Source organism: Nannobrachium achirus (assembly GCF_963921795.1).
Source record: "Nannobrachium achirus genome assembly, chromosome: 14".
NCBI classification, from domain to species: domain Eukaryota; kingdom Metazoa; phylum Chordata; class Actinopteri; order Myctophiformes; family Myctophidae; genus Nannobrachium; species Nannobrachium achirus.
The window spans coordinates 64176348-64187284 of NC_137821.1; the positions used below are offsets into that span (position 1 = coordinate 64176348).

Below are 10937 nucleotides of genomic sequence, written 5' to 3' on the forward strand. Positions count from 1 at the left end.
GCAACCTTTCATGGTTGGATTTCATGGCAGAAGTGTTACTGTAAATAGCAATAAAGAAACTGCTGGCTTATTGTGTCTAAAAAGACATATTTAGCCACTTGTACGCATGCCCCATGCGTACGCATGCCCCACATTTTAGCAAGGTAAACGTAATTTAATAATTACAATCTAAAATAATTACAATCTAAAATATGAACCATTGTTGTAAAAAAAACTAAAGTTGTCCTTTAAGTGGTTACCTGACCTATATTAGCAACAAACAAACTAACAAGCAAACAAAACAACACTGATCCATAAGCTTACCCCAGCGTTTCTCAAAGTGGATCTGTGGGTTCCTTTATGGACCCATACAAGTCTGTAACTCTGACAGTGTACACATGGAACCAAATGGACCCGTTAGCCTAGGGGTCCATTTGGTTCCATGTGTACACTGTCAGAGTTAAGGGGAGACCTTGAAATGGTAAAAAGTTTGAGAAACACCAAGCTCCACCCACCTTAAGCAGTCCAGACTCCTGCATCAAACCAGCAGCCTTCTCCCTGTCCCCCTGGGTGCAAAGACCACTAAAATGCTCATACCCTTACGCCACCATTGCTGCTGTGTCTCAGCTGTTCCTATCGCAGCCACATATAAAAAAACATCACTGTCTGGCGTGGAGGGGCCTCTGCTCTGCTCTCCTCTGCTCTCCACGTCTCAAGCCCCCTCTCTCTCTCTCTCTCTCCCTCTCTCTCTCTCTCTCTCATCTCTCTCTCTCTCTCTCTCTCTCTCTCTCTTCAGGGGTGTCGCACCAAATTCTGGGCCCCGGGTACAAGGATTCTCTGTGGGGCCCCCTGTGCTTTAACTATTGAAAAATAGCAGATATACAAGCTCACAGCGCGGCACCAAGTGCCGCGCTGCGAGCTTGTAGATCTGCTATTTTTCGAAAAATCATGAAAATCTTTGAATGTTTCAAATCCTTCTAAGGATTTTTGAAAAATCTATGTTTCGATGTCAGTGGAGCTCAAACCTTTTCATGTGAAGGTCCCCCCCCAAAATGACATGTATTTGGCCACGGACCCCCATCTCAAAATATCTAGTTCCAGGGACCCCCCCCCCCCCCCCCAGAAGCAAGATTTGCGTTAGAAATGTTCGCTTAAAAAATACATGTATTCAAAGATTTTCACACATTTTCACAACTTTTCAAAAATAGCAGATCTACAAGCTCGCAGCGCGGCACTCGGTGCTGCGCTGTGAGCTTGTAGATCTGCTATTTTTCAATAGATAAAGTTATTGGGGCCCCTCCACCTTGGGCCCCGGTAACTCAGTCCCACTTTCCTACCCCTTGTGACACCCCTGCTCTCTCTCTCTCTCTCTCTCTCTCTCTCTCTCTCTCTCTCTCTCTCTCTCTCTCTCTCTCTCTCTCTCTCTTCTCTCTCTCTCTCTCTCTCTCTCTCTCTCTCCCGTAACCTCCAGACTCACGAGACATGATCAGATTATATTCCTGGCTCAGCCTCCTTTCTCATCACTCCCTCTGCTCTCTCTCTCTCTCTCTCTCTTTCTTTCTTTCTTTCGCTCTCCCTCTCTCTTTGCTGTTTCAATGTCTTCCCCCATTAAGCCCCTGTGATCAGTGGCGTCAATTTGGGTTATGGCAGGGGTATGCAGTTGCCATACCCTGGGTCCAGGGGGAGGAAAATAAAAGTTACTTTTAAATACAAATCCATGAATGTCTCTTTGTCTATCTGTGCTGGTTATTATGTTGTTAAATTACAGTAAAAATAACTACAAATGCAAAATTTTACAAAATGGTCACTTTAACAGGTATTCTCCACACTTGTATTCTCCCCCTCTTGACAGAATGGTATATTCCCAGGTTCCGCAGGTCAGCTGCACAGGTGCAATGCATTATTGAGCGGTGGTCACAACGCTCCTATACGTGGCCGTGTGTGTGGGTCTGTCTGTCTGTCTGTCTGTCTGTCTGTATGTCTGTATGTCTGTCTCCGTGTCCGTAGCCTGCAGTAACCTTTTCTGACCACACATGTTAAGGGAGGGGCGCTGTTGCACACACACACACACACACACACACACACACACACACACACACACACACCACACACACACACACACACACACACAAGAAACCATAGAAACGGGGGGAAAAAATAAAATGTACTTGAACTATAATAAATGTATCATGCCTGTTGCTAAGGTATGGCAACATGACTGGTGTCTTGCACGCGCAGCCACACCAGTCATGTTGCCATACCTTAGCTTTTCTGAACTGACGCCACTGCCTATGATAGCCCACTTTCTCTGCCCGTTCTTAATGTTCCTGGTTTGTGGAGTTCCTTTTCAAGGAGAAGGGGGTGGTTGTCTGATATCTGCAGTTTCTGCCCAGTAGTTGAAAGTTGAAAAACTAAATGGAGCAATAAAGTTGTGTTTTTGGAGCTGTGTGGAGCTCCCTATACATGGCCGTGTGTGTATCCGTCCGTCTATGTATGTGGGTATGTATTGGGTCCGTATGTAGCCTCAAGAATGTGGTAGTACCTTTTATGACCACACATGTTAAGGGAGGGGGCGCTGTTTCAACTGCAACACACACACACACACACACACACACACACACACACACACACACACACACACACACACACACACACACACACACACAGCTCCACTTCGAACAGAGGTTCGATTTTTCTTTTTTTCCAGTGTCTGCGAAGCTATAGTGTGTACTCAGCCTTTTTAGCTTGAACTTAGAGACCCCCAATTGTATTATGCATTAGGCCAGTGGTTCTCAAAGTGGGGTCCAGGGTCCTTGCGGGGGTCCCAGGGGGTCCCCACCAAATGGACCCTGTAACTCAGAGAGTGTACAAATGGAACCGTAAATGGTAAATGGAGCATTTGTATAGCGCTTTATCCAAGGCGCTTTACAGAGATTGTGCATTTATTTGTACACTCTCAGAGTTAAATTAACACTGATTTTACAATACCAGTAAGACTCCCTAAATCGGGATCAGGAGGGAATATGGGAAATGGGACAGATGAGATCCATGTTGATGACATGACTTTAGAGATACTGTGTACCGCTTTGAGTGATTTTAGGGCAAAATCTGTAGGAGCAGTGTCCAAAAATTTGTTTTTCAAAAATTGGCCTCATGGTGGCGCTAGAAGAGGGCCATGTGAGAAATGAAGTTGTGGAGAGTTGTGGGTTTGGCAGGCAAGGAGTGTGTGCAAAGATTGGCATGGATAGGGGCAACGGTGGCGGAGATATGAGTAGGGGAAAAGTGTGACGTGACGGACAGACTGACGGACAGACTGACGGACGGACGGACGGATGGACGGACGGACGGACGGACTGACAGAGTTGGGGTCGCAGAGATAAAAATGGCATTAAATGGGGGTCCATAGCCTAATGAATGTCAAACTGGGGGTCCTTCAAATTTAAATGGTCAAGAATCACTGCTAGAGCCATAGGCTATCTTTTCAAATGGGGTTCGTGGGCTAATAAGTGTCAATTTGGGGGTCCTTGGCATGAAATAGTTTGAGAACCACTGATAAGGCCAAGGTCTCCAATTTGATACAACTAGCCCTTACCCGTTCAAAGATATGAGCTCCAAAATGATGTGCAGTGTGTGGGTTATGGGATGTGCACTGTGCATACAGTATATGAGGGATGGAAAGTAACTTTAACTGGTGCTTGCATGATAATATGTAGGAGCATCAATGTAAGAAATACCCGTTTCGTTTAATGGCTACCCGTTTCGTTTAATGGCGCTGTTTCAGACAGACAGACAGACAGACAGACAGACAGACAGACAGACACTCACTCACTCACTCACTCACTCACTCACTCAGACATTCGCAAAATTATAGTATAGATGTCCATCTCTGGGACCCAAACAACACTATAAAGCCTGTAGTGTTGACTCTAAGAGTAATGGTTTCATTCACTCAAAGCTCAGAGTTACAGACCGCAAGCAGTGTTGGAAAGTAACTTAACGAAAAAAAGGAATATTTTACCTTTTAACAGTAACTAGTAATGCAACTCATTAGGTTCAGGTGTTGAGTAGTAAATATTACAGTTACTATTTTCCAAAAGCAATGCATTACCTTTTTTCACACACGCAGGCACACACGCACGCACGCACGCACGCACGCACGCACGCACGCACGCACGCACGCACGCACGCACGCACGCACGCACGCACGCACGCACGCACGCACGCACGCACGCACGCACGCACGCACGCACACACACACACACACACACACACACACACACACACACACACACACACACACACACACACACACACACACACACACACACACACACACACACACACACACACACCCGCGCCTACCCGTCTGACTTTCAATGTCCCCCAGTGTTTCCTCCTTCAGACACGCCGACCCCACCTCCGTTTCTCATCCATGTCTCAATTGGTCCACTATAGTCTGGAACATGAGGCCTCTCTTCTTTTACTGACACACACACACACACACACGCACACACACACACACGCACACGCACACACACGCACGCACGACGCACGCCCCCCACACACAAACACTGAATGAAAGCCACGATCATTCTCCCACGCCCACCCCTTGTCTCTCGCTCAATTTCTCTCTCTCTCTCTCTCTCTCTCTCTCTCTCTGTCTCTCTCTCTCTCTCTCTCTCTCTCTCTGTCTCTCTCTCTCTCTCTCTCTCTCTCTCTCTCTCACTCTCTCTCTCTCTCTCTCTCTCTCTCTCTCTCTCTCTCTCACACTCTCTCTCTCTCTCTCTCTCTCTCTCTCTCTCTCTCTCTCTCTCTCACAGACACACATGGAAATAATTATTGTCATGACTCACACTCTCAACGCTCGTCCACAGCAGCCTCACTCAGCGACAATGAAACACAGTTTTGCTCCATTGCAATGTCTCTGGTGTGTGTGTGTGTGTGTGTGTGTGTGTGTGTGTGTGTGTGTGTGTGTGTGTGTGTGTGTGTGTGTGTGTGTGTGCGCGCGTGTGCGTGTAAGTACATTGCTAAGTAAATCTACTTAGTTACTTTATTACACCACTGTGTATTACTATACTTGTGAGGACTGGTTTAGACTTATTTGCGTGCGCTGGTTTTGTGCGCCCCCAAAAATAGCTGATTTACAAGCTCACAACGTGCCGCAGCAGAACCCGTTATGGGCTTGTAGATCAGCAATGTTTTGGGCTTCAGGCTGATGGTTCAAAACAGCAATTAAAGAAACTAATAAAAAATTGGCCTTTTATATTGTGTGTGTTAAGAAAAAATAGTATGGAGTTATATTTGAGGGGATGTGCCTGTGAATTTGTCACACATAGCAGTTTTTTCCATGCACGTGTGCGCACGAGTGATAGTGTGATAAAGGACGGTTGTTGCATCCATATGTCTGTGATGCTGGCATGTTTGTGTGCATGTGACGTGCAGGCATCCATTTGTGTGCTGTGTGTGTGCTGTGTGTGTGTGTGTGTGTGTGTGTGTGTGTGTGTGTGTGTGTGTGTGTGTGTGTGTGTGTGTGTGTGTGTGTGTGTAAATGATGTATACGGTGCGTATCTTCAGAGAGCAACGTGTGATGAGGAGGCGCACAAAAGGAAGCAGCCTGCATATTGTTTGCATCATAATATGAACCACTTAGTTAACACCCTAACATATGGTCTCTGTCGGGGTGGAAACCTCTGTTGTGTCCAAAACTGATAACTTTTCAGGATTGAAATTCAAAACTGCCAAAAGCAGCAGATCTACAAGCTCCAAACCAGGCGGCAAGGAATCTCCGCTGGAACTGAAGCTCTGTGTCTGTCAGTCAGTCTGTCCGTCACGTCACACTTTTGCCCCTACTCTCATCTCTGCCACAGTTGCCCCATCCATGCCAAACTTTGCACACACACTCCTCGGCTGGCAAACATGCACAACCTCCGCCCCTGATTTCTCACATGGCCCCTCTTCTAGCGCCACCATCAGGCTGAACACATTTTTTGACACTGCTCCTACAGATTTTGGCCTAATATCATGCAAAGCGGTACACAGTATCTCTACAGTCATGTTATCAACATGGATCTGTCCCATTTACCATATTCCCACCTGATTGGCTACCATTGCCTTCTAACGTTTGTGTATGCGACCTGACGGTCGCTTATCTCCCGATTAGGGAGTCTTACTGGTATTTGATACAGTCTGTTTCTTTTTTTTTCTTTTTTTCGGTGGCAGCAACATTGGGGTTTTCTCGCCGTTAGTTGATTCTTCATACCCATACGAGTCGAACTGCTGCACTCATTTGTTTATATTTGGAACACGGTTCTTATTTGATAAGATACAAAAGGCCAACCAGGGGAGCCTGGTGGAGGGGAAAGGAACTCGCAGGAGTAACGTGTTCCTTCCACGCGCTACGTCCTACCGGGGAAACTCCCTCCTTTCGGGTGATAAGAAGTGGCTTGCTCATGCAATGAAAGAAGCATGAGCTCAGTTCGGGGCTCTAACCAAGTTGGCAGAGAGAGAGTATGAAGGAGAAAGTAAAAATGGGTTACAAATGTTCATTTCATCAACACGCACCAACCTCAAAAGGCTGATGTCTGTATACCGGTTTACGACAAACAGGACTGAGTTACTATTTCATTCTTTAGTTATTGAAAAATAGCAGACCTACAAGCTCACAGCGCGGCACCGAGTGCCGCGCTGCGAGCTTGTAGATCTGCTATTTTTGAAGTCGTGAAAATGTGTGCAAATCTTTGAACTATGTGTTTTTTTGGAACATTTTGTAACTCAAATTTCTCTTCTGGGGGGTCCCTGGAACTAAATATTTTGAGATGGGAGTTTGTGGCCAAATACATATCATTCTGGGGGTCCTTGACACGAAAAGGTTTGAGCACCACTGACATAGAAACATAGGTTTTTCAAAAAAAAAAACTTAGAAGGATTTGACATATTCAAAGACTTGCACACATTTTCACGATTTTCCGCGCTGTGAGCTTGTAGATCTGCTATTTTTTTTAAATAGTTAAAGCACAAAGAACATTCATGGGGGGGCCCACTGTGAATCCTTGTACCCAGGGCCCAGAATTTGTTGTGAGGCCCCTGCATTACACCAGGACATGTGCAGCATGTAGCTAGAGATTGAGACTGTCTTGCATTAGCTGTCGTCAGTGTCAAAACTGGGACCTTTGAACGACAAGACGGTCTCCCTAAGCACTGGGCCACCCACTTGGCCCTGTCAAGATCCATTTTTTTGGCCAAGTAAAGTCATGGTTTATTACTGTCATCAGCACAGTAAATTACTCAATGTTAATTTAACTCTGAGAGTGTACAAAGGTAAACAGAGGAACCCATAACAGTCCATTAGGTTACATGCTCTACACTCTCTGAGTTACAGATGGATATATTAACACCGGATTTGGCACGCAGCGAAACAATTGTGTTTGTACATCTCTGCACAACGTCATCAAGACAAGACTTTAGGTTACTTGCGTAAACCCTGTTCTCTGAGTAAAACACATGTATTGGCATCTATTTTTAGTACGGGTGTAACTATACAGTAACTGTATCGAAATATCGTTTTTAACTTGACGTTTTAACGTGACATCATTTTGTAGTCAGACCTCCAAGCAGATTTATTGTCAATATCTGTCCCTCGCTATTTCAACAGATCCGAGACAAAAATAACGACTAAAGTATAATTCTACCACTTTCCTTTCAACAACAAAGAGAAGACAAACTAGAAGCAGTGCTCTTCCGAGCACAGGTCTCCACCAGGCCGTGCGTCCTGGTGGTGCTACTGTATAATAGGCCAATGTAAAAAGGGTGGCATATGTTCTTCACCTTAGATCTTTCATGGCAATCGGACGCTGCATGCATGATTTCAAGCATTGTGTTCCAAAAATGTGTTTTGCTAAAGTCTACCTGCTGGTGGCGCTATAACAGGACAATGTTAAAAAGGTAGCATTTGTTCCTTGACCTAGTGGGAATATGTGTGGCAAATGTCACGGTAATCGCAAGCTGCGTTGATGATTTGAGGCATTTTGTTCAAAAACGGAGCAATCCTGCAAACTTTGGAAGCTAATATTAGCCAATCAGGATGGAATATGAAATATCAGACGGATTGGACTTGATCACATGACTATAGAGATACTGTGTACCGATTTGCATGATTTTTGGATAAAATCTCAAGGAGTAATATCCAAAAATGTGTTTTACATAAGTCGGCCCAAAGGTGGTGCTATAAAAGGCTGATGTGAAAAATGCAGGGCAAAGGTTTATCCTTAGCCTCTAGGGAGTGCGCTTACAAAGTTTGAAACTGATCGGTGGAGTTATAGGTAAAACCACAAATCGGCCTGTTATAGCGCCACCATGAGGCTGATAGGAAAAAATTAAGTGGCATTTCTTCCTTGGCCTAGTGGGAACGTGTGTGCGCGATTTCATGATAATTGCACTTTGCGTTTGTGATTTGAGGCATTTTGTTCAAAACGGCTCAATCCTACAAACTTTGGAAGCCAATCTTAGCCAATCAGGATGGAATATGCAAAATCGGACAGATCCGTGTCGATCACATGACTGTCAAGATATTGCCTACCGATTTGTAGGATTTTTGGACAAAATCTGTAAGAGTAGTGCACAGAAATGTGTTTAGCAAACATTGGCCACTAGTTGGCGCTAGAAAAGGCCCATTTGAAAAATTTAGGGCAGAGGTTCTAGATTGGCATCCAGGGAATGTGTGTGCTCACTTTGGCAGCGACCGGGCCAACGGCGACTGAGATTTGGCGCTCACAAAGTGCGAGGACGCACGGACGCACGCACGCACGCACGGACGGACGGACGCACGGACGGACGGACACACGGACGGAGGGGAAAACATACTCTCCCTCAGCCTTCGGCTGGTGGAGACAATTAGTAAATAGTAAAAATAGTAAAAAGATTCGCTTTTTTTGGGGCCAAAAGTTCTCCTCTGCCTACAAAATGATGTCAGACTTAACAGCCCCATATCAAAATGAAAACAGCTAAAATCGAATCGTGTCGTTTTATTTTGTATCGTATCGAATAAGCAGTGCAAAGAATCGATTGTATCGATGCTTGTGCATTGTATTTAGCATGTTTAAGAAGAAAAAAATAAAAGGAGGGTTTAATTACTTTTCCTTTCCATATAGCTACACTGGTCTATCGATAAATGTGTGTAATCTCTGGGTTCATGTCAAGGTGCAGGTTTGTCAATATACAATATCCAGGTATTTGGCAATCACTGTGTTTACTTATTTATATCCATAATAATACATGTTTCCCTTAACCCATTTAGTGCTCCAGACATGAACGGGTTAAATGTCCAGCGTTCCTCTCGCAGGCTCCATACGCGGCCATTCTCTTATTTTGAAGGCCAGAAGTCCATTGCGTAAACACTTCCGGTTTGACGTCATGACGTCATTCAACGGAAGCGATCGTCACCCCATGCCGTTGCTGTAATGGCCGATCGTTGCCTTTGTTATTTCGTTATTGTAGCGAGAATCTAATGCCATCCTTGGCTTTAAAAGTGTTGTTTGGAGAAAATGGACATTAAAGATGAGATCCACCGTCGGCCTCCATGTTAACTCATCTAGTGCCATTCCCGAGATGTCTCGCGAAATGTACTCGAGTATCTGTAGTGCCATTCACGGGATATCTCGGGAAAAGTAATATATTACTGTAACGGCGAGTACATTACCGAGAAGAATGGCCGGCGGTCCGGAGACGAAATCCGTCGCTGATTTCGCATCATCACGGCTCCACGAGCACAAAATAGTCCCATCCATAACATTGAGGTGGACGGGGGATCTCATCTTTAATGTCCATTATCTCAAAACTACACTTTAGAAGCTAGGATGGAGGCAGATGCTCGCTTATGTTACACAGTTATAAAAGCTCCCGGTCGGCCATTACACAACTCCACGTGGACACGGATCGGTTCCGGCGCACGATCCGATGACGTCAGACCGGAAGTGATTGCGCGGTGGACTTCTGGCCTTCAAAATAAGATAACGGCGGTGATGCCAGCCTGAAGGTGGCGTCGTGGACTTTATAATCCGTTAATTTCAGGGGCTCTTAATGAGTTAAGGGATTACTATTTTGTGCACGTGGATCCGTGATGATGATGAATCGGCGAGTCCAATCGTGCCAGGACTTTCCAACGGACCGTAGGGTAAGGATGCCAGCGTTACTCTATATACAGTATTTTACACGAGTATACTCGGGATCGGCACTCTAAATACTCGAGTATTTTTCACGAGTATACTCAGGATCAGCGTTAAATGAGTTAAAAACCTGCACAATCCACACCTTTGACACAGATTTAATTTCTTTGCTAAATAGTTACTATATCGATTTTAAATCATTGAATCAAATCGTATCGTATCGCCATGAATGAACCAATATCGTCCATATATCGTATCGTCAACCATGAATAGTGATATGTATCAAATCGCTATTAAAATGTTTCGTTACACCCCTAATTGCTAGGTATGTCCATATTATGACCGCGGACATGGTCTAAAAATGTAAAAAACGTATTTTTTAAATTTCACCACGTCTCCAAAAATGCATGCATTCAAATGCATCGCATCAGCGTGCGGTCGCGGCAAAACAGTGCTTTTCTGACATCGCTGACATGATTGTCATGTGGGCCAAGCTGTAGCCAACAATGTCTACAAGCTCGCAACGCATCCGGAATCAACACATTGTGAATGTGTAGATCAAAAATGTATGCACCGTATAAAAAGTATACATTTTGCGGGTTGAAGAATCCTTTAAACGCTCATCCATTGCACACATGCAAAATAAAGTGATTCTTCCACTTCTGTGTGTGTTTGTGTGTGTGTGCGTGTGTGTGCACTCTAATCCAGTGGTTCTCAACCTTTTCAGGCCGTGACCCCCAAAATAATCATATGTTAACAGGGGACCTCCCCACCCTGACGAATAACTAAGAGTTGATG

The 10937-nt window shown here is 44.9% G+C and overlaps 1 protein-coding gene across 1 annotated transcript in view; it reads right to left on the minus strand.

Annotated features, from left to right (window-relative positions):
* arhgef40 (Rho guanine nucleotide exchange factor (GEF) 40) overlaps positions 1-10937 on the minus strand; it is a gene marked incomplete at both ends in the record, with an annotated part of 135414 nt that overhangs the window by 119233 nt on the left and 5244 nt on the right.